Source organism: Eleutherodactylus coqui, chromosome 5 (genome assembly GCF_035609145.1).
Source record: "Eleutherodactylus coqui strain aEleCoq1 chromosome 5, aEleCoq1.hap1, whole genome shotgun sequence".
Lineage (NCBI taxonomy): Eukaryota > Metazoa > Chordata > Amphibia > Anura > Eleutherodactylidae > Eleutherodactylus > Eleutherodactylus coqui.
Genome location: NC_089841.1, coordinates 139,842,233 through 139,855,748, shown reverse-complemented (window position 1 = coordinate 139,855,748; position 13,516 = coordinate 139,842,233). Strand labels below are relative to the sequence as shown.

At 43.4% G+C, this 13,516-nt stretch overlaps 1 protein-coding gene across 4 annotated transcripts in view; it reads right to left on the bottom strand.

Moving 5' to 3' along the window:
• Positions 1-13,516, bottom strand: part of CUX2 (cut like homeobox 2) — a 372,532-nt gene that overhangs the window by 70,561 nt on the left and 288,455 nt on the right. The window lies entirely within an intron of this gene.

The following is a 13,516-nucleotide window of genomic DNA, read 5'->3' as shown; positions in this document are numbered from 1 at the left end:
AGAGAGTGGGGGAAGGTCAGAGGTACTTAATCAAGGGGCCCAAAGTTCCCTTCACTGTGTCCCTTTTTTCAATGCACAAATATTTAAAATCTTACAAGAGTATTAACCCTTGCTGTAAATTCTTCTAGAGTGGGAGAGTTAAGGCCCATTTACACGGAGCAATGATCGCTCAAAAGCGATTGTTTGAGCGATAATCGTTGTGTCTAAACGCGCTTCGTGCACTGCTAGTTGATCGTTAAATTCAAGCCAGCCTAAAAATCATTGTGCGGTCTTATTAGGACCGCACGCTGAGTCTCCCTGGATAGTGCTGATAGCATTGTTTCAGCTATTTAACCTGTCAGAGAACAGCAGATATTAACTGCTCAGGCTATTAACTGCATTCAGCTAAAGGCTTCATTTGCACACTAATAAGCTATTAAATAGCTGAGTAGCTACTTAATAGTTTATGCAAAATGATCGCTCAAAGCTGTCACTCAAACTGTCGTTTGAGTGATTTTTGAGCGATCATCGCTCAGTGTAAATGGGCCTTTACTATCTCTTTAATGAGAAGCAATTAAGTATAGATGCAGCCAATCATGGACCTTAGCATTTGAGCACTGAGGTGTGTGATTGGCTGCAGCAGCCTACGGCTTCCTGTACATAGGCTGCCTGCAGCCTGTAAAAACAGCGTCACAGGAGAGATCAGAGCTGCGGTGTGGGAGCTGAGGGAGAATCAGGAGAGGTGGATATAAGGCGTTTTGTTATGGACAGCATTAAAGGGGTTGTCCCGCGCCGAAACGGGTTTTTTTTTTTTTCAACCCCCCCCCCCCGTTCGGCGCGAGACAACCCCGATGCAGGGACCTAAAGAAAGCTTACCGGAGTGCTTACCTTAATCCCCGCGCTCCGGTGACTTCTATACTTACCGGTGAAGATGGCCGCCGGGATCCTCTTCCTCCGTGGACCGCAGCTCTTCTGTGCGGTCCATTGCCGATTCCAGCCTCCTGATTGGCTGGAATCGGCACGTGACGGGGCGGAGCTACACGGAGCTACACGGAGCCCCATAGAGAACAGGAGAAGACCTGGACTGCGCAAGCGCGGCTAATTTGGCCATCGGAGGGCGAAAATTAGTCGGCTCCATGGGAACGAGGACGCTAGCAACGGAGCAGGTAAGTATAAAACTTTTTATAACTTCTGTATGGCTCATAATTAATGCACAATGTATATTACAAAGTGCATTATTATGGCCATACAGAAGTGTATAGACCCACTTGCTGCCGCGGGACAACCCCTTTAATTAAAAAGAAATTATAACTCGGACAACCCCTTTAAGAAAATTGTCCAACAGGCAATAATAACATAAGCATAGGTCTCTCTGTATCCCTTTCCCTAACCACCAAGTCAAGAAAGTGTGTATTGAGTGCAGTTGTATGGAATATGTATACCTCAGTGTAGAAACTTATAGAAGCAACTGTGAGGCAGATTATATAATTGCTCCAATTGTGATAACGACTGTAGACCCTCAATTCCAATAATGTAAATTATTTTAGTAACACCCCTTGTCTCCCATCTTTCAAATTCATCAACTTCAGACTTCTAGCAATATCCCCATATGGTGGTATATTCTGTATAACCCTGGATTCCCACAAAACATCCTACCTTCCACCATCTTATGGGCTGCAAATATTGTGGGGAATGTTGCATGAAAAGCATCCAAAGTGCAAACTTCCAGTGGCAATAATAAATGGCGCTGTTCAAAAAAGTGGTTCAACACCAAAGTTGCAGAGGAAGTTGGTTAATGTGCACAGGTGGAGATCCATTTTCAAGGGAAGTGATGTTACACTTGTGAATGAGGGCAAAAAAGTAACTGGAAGTGTTTCTATATAAGTGTAGATTGGCCCACCAGAATCAAATCCACGAACGGGCCAAAGACACCCCCCAAACCGACATTGGCTTAGCCCAATACAGTTATTTCAGGTACAGTAACGAATTGGTCACTGGCGATTTTCTTAGGACCCTTTTACATGGGACGATTGTTAGGCGCAGTTGGTGCAGTTATAGTCGCTTCACGGGAGTGATGATCGCTCAATGAATGGTGATCGCATCCAGCTGCCCGCTGTTCATGGATGAACGATGGCCAGTTTACACATGTATAGTGTGTTACATATGGACAGCGTGTCATACACAGCCCATACAAGAACTGCGTATGTACACAGAGAAATAGAGCATACTGCGATTTATTTCTCTTGCGTATCGATACGCAGTGTCCACACGCCGGTGTGGATGGAAGAATGAAAGTCCATTCCCTTCTATTGCCTTTATTGACCATGTATCATGCGTGCATGCAACACACGTGTGGTACGTGGTAAAAACGCGGTTGTGGACATGAGCCCTTAAAGGGGTTTTCCAGCAGTAAAATATTCATGACCTCTCTCAATTATAGATCATCAATAGTTGATTGGCGGGGATCTTCTGCTCAGGATCTGCATTGCTCAGATTAGTGACATCACATTTATTTATTACGCCGCCTGAGAGCAGCTTATTTTTCTTCAAGTGAATGGGACTAATCTGCAATACCAGGCACAGCTGCTATACAATGTACTGCACTGTACCTGGTATGGACCATAATGACCGCAGCACTCACCTGAGTGCTGCAGTCAATTCAATCAGCTGATTGTCGCGAAACTCAAGCAGCAGAATCCCACCCATCAACTACTGATGACCCATCCTGAGACTAGCGCATCAATAGTTTACTCCCGAAAAGCCCTTTTAACTTTAGGAAGTTATTCAGCAGGTTTAGTTTCATTTCACCATATTTGGATTTACTGGATATCTTTGCGGATGTATTTCAGGAGCGATTTCACAGCAGTACTGTGTAATTTATGTGCTTTTAAAAACTCCTGACTTTGCTGAAATGAAATGTGTTTGATAAAAACCCAATAGGAAAGGTGGTTGTTGGCGGAACTGGTCGCTGTTAACATTCACAAGTATGTAATGCTCAGTGACTCATCCATCTCTGGAGCAGAAGAATAGTACATCTGGAATTAAATGTGATCGTCTTTCCATTTATCAGCAAACTCTGAGAACTCTGCACAGACTTTAAGTAACAGCATGGAGATCTGACAGGTGGAAGTCAATGTATTCTCTTCCCTATCATTTTTAGCTTTTTAAGCCTTGACATAACAAAACCCAGACATAGATCATTAATAGAGATGAGCGAGTACACTCGCTAAGGCACATTACTCGAGCGAGTAGTGCCTTAGCAGAGTATCTCCCCGCTCGTCCCTAAAGATTCGGGGGGCGGGGAGTGGCGGGGGAGAGAGGGGAGGAACGGAGGGGAGATCTCTCTCCCCCCCCCCCCACCCCCGCAACTAACCTGTCACCCGCGCTGGCCCCCGAATCTTTAGAGACGAGCGGGGAGATACTCGGCTAAGGCACTACTCGCTCATCTCGAATCATTGACCCCTTCTGTATCAAACAGTGTATCCTTTGAATGTGGCATATTTTATTTTTTAAAGTGCAAATAACTTTTTATTTAATAGTCCTTCAGATACTCAGGCACTTGCTCATCTAATCGCTCCCCTATGCTGTTCAACCCTGCATATGCCACAGTCATTGCTGACCGCAGCATCTAAATGTTTTTACAGAAAAAAAATGCAAAGGATTTTTCCCTTACAAAAATAATAAGAATTAAAAAACTACATATAATTTGTTTCTCCACATCCATAACAATTCGTACTATAAAGTATTACATTATTTATGCAGTACAATAAACTCCATTTAAAATCGAAAACTAAACAAGAAAATGCCAAAATAGCCATCTTCTCTTCATCTAGTTACCTCAAAAGAGGAATAAAAAGTAGTGAAAAACATGTACATAACTCAGATTGCTAATAATAAAAACTACTAGTCATCATGACAAAAAAACAAGCCCTCATACAGCTCTGTCAACGTAAAAATAAAACTGCTCTGGTCTTGGAACGTGGGGACACACAAAAAATCCTTTTGTAAAAAAAAATTTGTTTACGTTGTACAAAAGTAGAAAAACACACTAATATCTATATAAGGGTGAATGCAGACGGCCGGGTCAGATCCTGACTGCGAGAATTCTCGCAGCGGGATGCGACCCGTGCCCCTGCAGTGACCCGCGGCTCACCTCCTCTGGGCGTCTTGTCTCTGCTATGTGCGGCTGGCGCACAGCCGTCCATGCACAGAACAGAGTCGGCGCGTCAGTGGTGCTGTTTCTGCGAGGCTCGCACAGAAATAGGACATGCCACGATTTTTTTACAGCGCGAGTTTTTACGTGGTCAAATCGTGGCTGTCTGCATAGGATTGCATAAATTAATGCAATCCTATAGCAGAGTGCACGGGTGGAAATTCTGCGGGGAAATCTCGCAGTGGAATTTCCGCCTGTGCGCATTTATCCTAAATCTAGGTGTTGTTGTAATGGTAAGGACCCATGAAAGAAAGTTAACATAATATTTATACCACAGTGGGTGGTGACTAACAGAATGGTATTTAACAAGGAGAAATGCAAAGTCCTACATCTGGGCAAGAAAAATGAAAAAAGCACATACAGAATGGGAGGAATTGGGCTAAGCAACAGCACATGTGAAAAAGACTTGGGTATACTAATAGATCATAGACTGAACATGAGTCAACAATGTGATGCAGCAGCCAAAAAGGCAAACACAATTCTGGGATGTATTAGGAGAAGCACAGAGTCTAGATCATGTGAAGTAATTATCCCCCTCTACTTTTCCTTGGTCAGAGTCCATCTGGAATACTTTGTCCAGTCCTGGGCACCCACTTTAAAAAAGACATATACAAACTGGAGCAAGTTCAGAGAAGAGTTACCAAGATGGTGAGCGGTCTGCAAATTATGTCCTATGAGGAACGGTTAAAGGATCTGGGAATGTTTAGCTTGCTGAAAAGAAGGCGGAGAGGAGACTTAATAGCGATCTACAAATATCTTAGGGGCTGTCACAGTGCAGAGGGATCAGTCCTATTCTCATTTGCATAAGGGAAGACAAGAAGCAATCAGATGAAACTGAAAGGGAGGAGACACCAATTAGATATTAGAAAAAACTTTCTGACAGTGAGGGCGATCAATGAGTAGAACAGGTTATCATGGGAGGTGGTGAGTTCTCCTTCAATGGAAGTTTTCAAACAAAGGATAGACAAATATTTCTCTAGAATGATTTATTGAATCATGCACTGAGCAGGGGGTTGGACCAGATGACGCTGGTCCCTTCCAACTCTACCATTCTACGATTCTACAAGGTCAGCGCCGTAAAAATAAATCACAAAAAACAATGGTGAAATTGCTTTTTTTTCCATTGCCCCAAACCAAAAAATTAATAGAAGCTATTCCATGCATTAAGCTGGTCTCATATGGACGGGTCGGATTCCGCATGTGGGAGCCACAGCAGCATCCGGCTCTGACCGCGGCCAGTAACCTCGCTTACCTATATCTTTATTGCGAATGCTCGCTGTCAGTCTTGCGCAGTAGAGATTTTTTTTTAAATATTTGTTGTTCCCACGTTGTCATTAGGCAATGATGTGGGTACCCACAGCCAATCCACAATGTCAACTGCAGATGGGCCGCGGGTCAGACGATTTCCATTGACTTCAATGGAAGCCGTCTGTGCGGAAGCCGCACAAAAATAGGATGTGCTGCGATTTTAATTCCTCTTGTGGAAATTGCAATCGCTATCTGCTCATCTGAGCAGATATGGGAATGTCCTATTTTTTTCATGTGAGAGTTTGAGAGGAGGCGCATTATTTGAATGCAAGAATCTGGATGGTCATATCAATGAATTGCCCACCACCTGAGCCATTCTGTCCAGACTGTCAGAAGGTGTTAAAACCAGTGGATGCGTGAGGGCACGTATACAAGGCAACCGGGCTCAGAATGCCCTCGACAGACCACCAGTAGAGAGGATTATCTGACAAGCACGAGCAGTTCCAACTTTTTAATTGCCCACCATCTAGAGACAGGTGGCACTATTGTTACAGACCCCTGTGTCTGTCTGAACCATTTCCAGATACTCGGCTAAAGGACATTTGGTCTCACGATGCCCATTACGTGTACTGCCTTTGATATCCATCCACCGTCACCTCTGTTTCCAGTGGTGTCATGAACAACGAAACTGGACTGCTACGGAGTGGAAACGGGTTGTCTTCAGTGATAAATTCAGGTTTAGTTTTGGAACTGACGATGGCCATGTTCATGTCTGGAGACCTAGGGGTAAGCGCCTCAATCCTGCCTTTGCTGTGGACCGGCACACAGCCCCCAGTGCTGGTGTGATGGTCTGGGGGGCCATTGCATACAACAGTTGCTAACCCCCAGTAGTGGTACGAGGGACAGTGACAGCTCAGCAAAATGTCCAGGTTATCCTGCAGCCACGTGTGCCGCTCATGGTGGGACCTCCAAGAGGCATTTCCCAGCAAGATAATGGTCAACCGAACACAGCATGGATGTCAAATGTGGAGTGATATGCCACAGTATGCCATACAGAACCTCTGTGCCTCCACACCTGCCCATATCCCATCTTGCATCCAAACTAGAGGTGGCCCAACAGGGTACTAGAGCCTCCATTCAAGTGTTCAATTTTCCCAATAAATTATTCTTTTGCTCTGATACTGTAATCAACAGTACAATCACACATAAACGGTACAATCACACATAAACGGTACAATCACACATAAAGTTTCATTCGATTCCAACAACCCCTTCTTGGTGCCTGAATTTTTTTGACAACGAGTATATAGGTTCTCATACAGCTATATTGACAAAACAATGAAAAAGTTATGACCGGTAGAACACAAAAGAAGAAATAATTTGCTGGTTCTTAAAGCTAAAATTATGTCACTCGGCTAAAAAAAAAAACACAAAAATTAAAAAGGTTGTACCAGAGCAGCATGTTATCCTTTATTCTGTGGATAGGAAATAACTTGCTGATCAGTGGGGGTCTCTCTCACCACTGAGACCCCCATTGATCTCAAGATATCGCCTGTGGACAGAGGATAACTTGATATTTTGGTACAACCAAGTGGATAATGCGCCAAATATATTTATGAGACACATATATTTCAAATCTACAATATAAATAGTGACAATTTTGGAACGGTGTATCTAATTTTAATGTCATTGTCAAGGGGTTGAAAATACCTAGCCTGATATGGTTGATAATAGTGAACAAGACATTGCAGTTAACTATACAGAAAACATTGTAAGGCTGCGCTCACACATGGCGTTTTTTGTTGCAGTTATTCAAAAACATATAGGTTGCTTGATATGGCTTAATATAGCATTTAGAGATGAGCGAGCGTACTCGCTAAGGCACACTACTCGAGCGAGTAGCGCCTTATGCGAGTACCTTCCCGCTCGTCTCTAAAGATTCGGGTGCCGGGGGCGGGGAGCAGCAGGGGAGAGCGGGGAGGAAAGGAGGGGGGGGGGGAGATCTCTCTCTCACTCTCTACCCCCCGCTCCTCCCTGCTCACTCCCGCAACTCACCGCACTTCCCCGCCAGCACTGGGCAGGTACTTGCATAAGGCACTACTCGCTCGAGTAGTTTGCCTTAGCGAGTACGCTCGCTCATCTCTAATAGCATTTTCTATTTTCATGCATATTATTTAATATGTGCTATTGTGCAGACAAATCGCTGAACTTTTTTGGTTGTATGACTTGTCTGACACTTATAGTTGCAAGGCCAAAGCTGCCGTGTAGCCCAAGCTAAGTCTTGCACAAAACAAAAAAATGAGCCTGGGTATTGCTTGCAACTTATGCAATGCCCCTTCTGTCTTTAGAATTAACTCCTGGCTGTGGCTAATAGGAAAGTCCTGTATGAGCCCGACCCTACTCCCATAGCCAATCCTCCCTGTAAGGCAGCACTGCTTACTACAAAGGCTCTTTAAGATTCATCTATTGGCTCATACTGCCTAACCCTAAAATTACACAGTAACGGCTGCAATAAACTGTACAGAATGAAAATTGTTCTAATGGCTAATGTCAACTTCATTACTTTAATGTCAACATTCAACAGGGATTTTATAGGCAGCATATAGTGTATTGGGGAAACTTATTTCAAACGCCATTCTTAAACTGAAATGTTCAAGAGTTATTAAAAGTTATCTTGGTCTGTCTTTAAATTAGAGATTGAAATCTACACCTGCTACAAGGGGCAAATCTGAGGCTATTTCCTGGATTAAAACGTAAAAGGCCACTCTGGTGATTTTCTTCTATTCATTCATTCTGTAGCTATCCCCCAGTATATATCAGTAAGCTAGTGTTACCTTGATTAGTTATTCCTTTCTGACTGTCGGATTCATTTTCTAGTCAGTTTCTCAGTCTGTGTGATGCTATTATATGGATCTACCACAGAAACAGCTTAGAGAAGAATACAGGCACTCCTGTTACTGATGATGATCACACAGCTCCTGTCACACAGGTATAATAGAGGAGATCACAGCTCGTCCTACTGACTGTGTATGTAAGGGTTGTACTGGCTGGGATCTGTTCTACCACATAGGTTTCAAGCAGCACAGCCCCACAGGTGTGAAATGATTGAGCTAGCTGGGTGTGGTGTTCTCCTGCTAGCCAATCACCACCGATCTGTTTGCAGATAAATATCCTCCCTCTGCAAGAAGAAGCTGGTTTCCCTTCACTCTAGGGTTGGTCTTGCACGCCTGTACATGTGTTATGTGGGTGAACAGTGTCATGTCCAGTGTTTGTGCAGGTGGCCAGACATTAGGTGTGTATAGACCTGTTTTGTGTATATGGTGTGAACAGCGTCATGTTCTGTATGTCTCTGCAGGTGACTAGACATGAGGAGCGAACTGTCCTGTTCTATGTGGTTGTGTGTCTGGCATGCTAACCCTAGTGTGTTGCTGTGTGATTTGTGTTCTGTGTGTCGGTTTGTTTGGTTCCGTGTATTAACCCTTGAGGGATAGTCAGGACTGAGGTTCCAGTGCGGGGCTGCCTTTATCGAGACAATCGCCTCGCTTATTAGGTAGAGTCCTGCCATTCTCTCTGCAGCTTGGGATCAGTTGTCTTGCTAGTGTAGGGACCAGTGTAGGGAAATTAGCCAATATACAAACCAATACGTCGTACTATGTTAGCTATAACATCTGCTTATGTGTACAGGTATGCATGGCGAGTGTGTGTCGTCAGTCGGTTGCTGTTTGTGTCGTTTGCCAGTAAGCCCAGCCTGAGTCCGTTTCCTGGCACTGTTTCCAGTGGTCCCTAAACCCTTTCTGGGTCACATTCGTGTTGGCCCGGTGTTTGTTTGCCCACATGAATGGTGTATTTATGGTCTATAGCTTATTTAGAAGACCATAGAAGCTAATGAGCTGTCCAACCCTGCAGACAGAAATGGTACAACCTTAACTAATGCTGATGCATAATGGAATACATGTGAAACAAAGTAAATAATCTCAGCCTCAGGGCTTATTTACACAAGTGTATGTTGGCCGCCGTTTTTCACGGCCGGATGATATACTCTACCATCTGAGTTGTCTGTCCCTTTCCCTCCCCCTCGACGGCTCTCTGCCTCTCTCCTGCCCTCTGGCTGTTTGCAATGGGAGAGCTTAATAATACGTCTTGCGCCTCTTTAAAAAAAGGGATTGTGCCTACAACCAATTTTTTCTATATTTTTTGCATGTCCTCCTGGGAAGGTGTGACATTTGGTGGGCTGGCTGCACCCTCTCAAATCTATCAGGTAATGAACAATCTCATCCCCATATATAGAATAAAGGGAGTATAGAATAAAAAATTCCCAAACCAAGACACCAGTTTCTAGACTTTGAGTCCATGCTTCGCTTCCTCTTTTTTCCTCTAATTTTTCAAAAACTAAAGCAGAGACCTGATTGGTTAACATGGGCAACTGCTCCACTTTGTTCTTGGTGCAAGTATGATGAATCAGTTTTCCCCTTAAGTATGAACTGACGGTCTGTGATAGGCTTACAAGCTGCAAGTACTTATTTTTTTCCCATTAGTTCCAATAGGCCCTCATCATATAATTGGACTGAAGCTGCTTTAGCACTTCACTGTGTTCCCACAGAATAAATAGTAACAATACTGTAGAAGCCATAAAGCCATCATGTTCTATCAGCCCTGGACCATAAATTACTATGAAATGAGTTGATGTGAATAACTAATTCCTATAGGTAGACTAGTGGCCATTAACTGCCAGCACAGTTCTCTGACTAATAAGCAGACGAGATCCACAATTAGATAATGCTATAAAACAATGCAGAGGAAAAAGACTGGTTAAATGATATTGTCTTCCCGGACTATATAATGCTCACCGGCGTTCTTTATGAGTACTGTGGATATGATTTGTATAAAGCAATAAACATGTAAATGTTGCTCTGTGGGTAAACAGCGGTACTCCTACTGTGCAGAGTGCTAAATCATGGAACAATTACATATACGGTTCAGTCGTCAGCGATACAGGACCAGCTGACAGATACAGCGACAGGAGGATGTCTTGCACAAGGTGACTATATAGGATAATATACTCCCCACTGTAAATTAGACCAATAACAGAAGTCCCCAATGAGTTCTGTGCCGGGTTGTCAACTATCTAGACAGTCCAGAGAATTAAGTCACTTTTTTAGGGTCTTTAAAAAAAAAATAGCTGTGTCCATGATATTTTTGGGGCTGATGGTACCTGAGCAGGTTACTGTGGCTGTAATTATCATCATTTCACAGCTCACAGTAAGTTCATATAACCTATAAACTTGAAATACTTACATTTTTTATCATTCACTATAGTTTCCCAATGTTGGCCGGCCATGATTTTTGAATAAATTGCTCAGAAAAAAAGAAAAATTCCTGTCGTCAGCCCTGGTTGTGTGACCATATGAGAACATGAAGCAGCCACAGGCCGAATACATCGATACGGGTCACAGAATTTTTTAACAATTATTGGTTGACAGAGGAGAAGGAAACTCCTGTAACAGATTGCAGTACCTCCATAGCGAGTCTGACATCAGGCTGTGATCTCTATGCAAACACTAATACAGACGTGTCAATAGGAACGTTCCATAAACATACAATTCTCTGTATGATAGGGATTGGTGACATCCAATCATGTTATCCAGCATAGAAGAGCAAAGAAATCATCAGTCCACAAAGGAAAATAATAAAAGCTGAGAGGTGGAATTATTGTTACATGCTTTAGGAAAGTGATAACATTTCTGCTACCCTGCTTCCCTGAAAATAAGACATACTCTGAAAATAAGACATAGCATGATTTTCCAGAATTTTTGAGGATGCAAAATGATTTTTCAGGCTTTTTGAGGATGCTTGAAATATAAGCCCTACTCCAAAATTAAGCCCTGCTAACAGTTAATTTAAAAAGTCAATTTAAATAGTGTCCAGGCAGCTATACATGTAAAAAAGTTAAACCTTTTTGAACAAAAATTAATATAAGACACTGTCTTATTTTCGGGGAAACTCGGTACTACTTCTACAGGTAATGTGGATGGGAGAACTCGGGTGCCTCTGAGATTTGTATGGGGTAACTACCTGGCAGGGGCTATAACGGGTCTGTTTAGCTTCCGGCATGTTGTATGTAAATAAGGCATAACAGTCCGGTGGGCGGGCTAAACCATCTCTGCTACAGTAGCAGCCTGTTCGTCCCCTCAGATAGGCTTCATCTACATATCACTGCCAAGTCTCACGCATGTGCGTGCAGTCATCAGCCGGCGCATGTGCAGTTCAGCAACGCGAATCTGCCCACAAAAGGGACAGTTCATCTGTGCATACACCAGTTGGCGACCGCACAGCAAACACCGATTCTTGGCAGCACTAGGTGGATGCCGCCTACCGCATCATCTGCGTTTGAGCAGGTGAGCGGGACAGACTTTAATGACGAACAGACTGCTAGAAGAGATCCAATCTGCCTACTGGACCATTCTGCCTCATTTGCATAACTCGTGGGAGAACTTTGAACTCCAATTACTGAAGTATACTTTTATTATCAGGCCAACACAAAAAATAAACTTTGCAGAACAGAACATTGTCAATATTGCAGCGCTGCCCTTGGCTTTCATTGCGAAAATCTACTAACATGTCATTCCATGTAAGAGCCTTTAAACTGCAGTTTGTATATACACTGATAAGTAGAAGCTGCAGAAGAAAAATGCTGTAACATTTTTAAGCATGCGCACCACTGCTCCATTCACATGGGACATTTAAGTGCACCGAATCAAGATTGGTAGGGGTCCCCCCAATGATCAGACATTTATACACTATCCTGTCCCTTTGAGGTCAGTTTTGCCAAAGAATCCTATGAAATACAATATGGTTGGGTAGTATCTATGAAATAGAAGGCAACGCACTAAACTGAGAACAGCAATGCTATTGTTTTATTAAAGGGGTTGTTTCCGAATCACAAGCTAACCCCTAGTCAAGCAAGAGTTCACTTTTAATGGCATTGCCAAAATCCCCAAGTGGCAAGCGCTTGGATATTTCCATCAGTCCCACTGAAATGAATGGAGTTCTGATCGTGTCTGCGGGGCCAGGTATTGCATTCATTCTGATGTCACTGTCGAAGAAGAAGCAACCCACACAGCGACAGGCAGAGGGAACACAGAGCCCCCTGCTCTTGTGATTGGTGGGGGTCTCAGCGGAGAGACCCCCACCAATCAGCAAGTTATCCCCTATCCTGTTGAGAAGGGGTGATTTCTCATCCTTGTACACCCCCTGTATAACAGATCAGGGCTGTCCGCTACTTTTACTGGTCCTCACCATCTTGGGCACTGAGCATTCCTCTATACCTGTGGTTTTAGCTGAATTAGAGCCACTGACCAAAAAAGTAGTATAGTAAATACATATCTACATCTTCTTACACTCACAGGAACACACTTTTTTTCTCCTAAGGGATAGGGGGTCTAGACAAGGCGAATTTGCTGTGAATTTCTGTGTGGACCCTCCCCATTTACAGTAGTAGCAGAGTGGATGAGATTATGAAAATCTCCAACACAAGCCGCAGCCTGTCAATGTGATCGCCGTTTCTGCTGTGGAATTCTCCTCTTCTCAATGAGGGGGTGAATAACGCAGAGAAATACGCAAAAAAACACGCTTCAAAATCCGCACAAAATGGGGCTTTCCACGGCTGATCTGCAACTGAATGCCCACTGCGGACAGTCCCCTGCGAATCATGTGTGGACCCAGCCTAAAACAGCCTGTAAAACAAAAAAAAAATCAAAGAAATCTAGCATTGAACTGGTACACGTGTTTTTTTAAAGGCTTATTTGGAAGATTTTTTTAAATCCACACACTTTTTCATGTTTTTTTTCCCCTAACAGAAAAAAATGTCAATCCTACAGCCTGCTGTGATTGCAAAAAACACTAATAATCCAAAAGAAAGAAAGAAACCCCCCAGAAAAAAGCGCATTCCATATTTCCCCCTTGACCTACAGCTAGCATCCGGCCATCGCAGTCTTTGCAGCAAAAATGTTGCAAAAACATTCTAAAACCAGCACATTTTAGTGCAGGACCCTATTATAGAAGGTCCACGTAAGACCC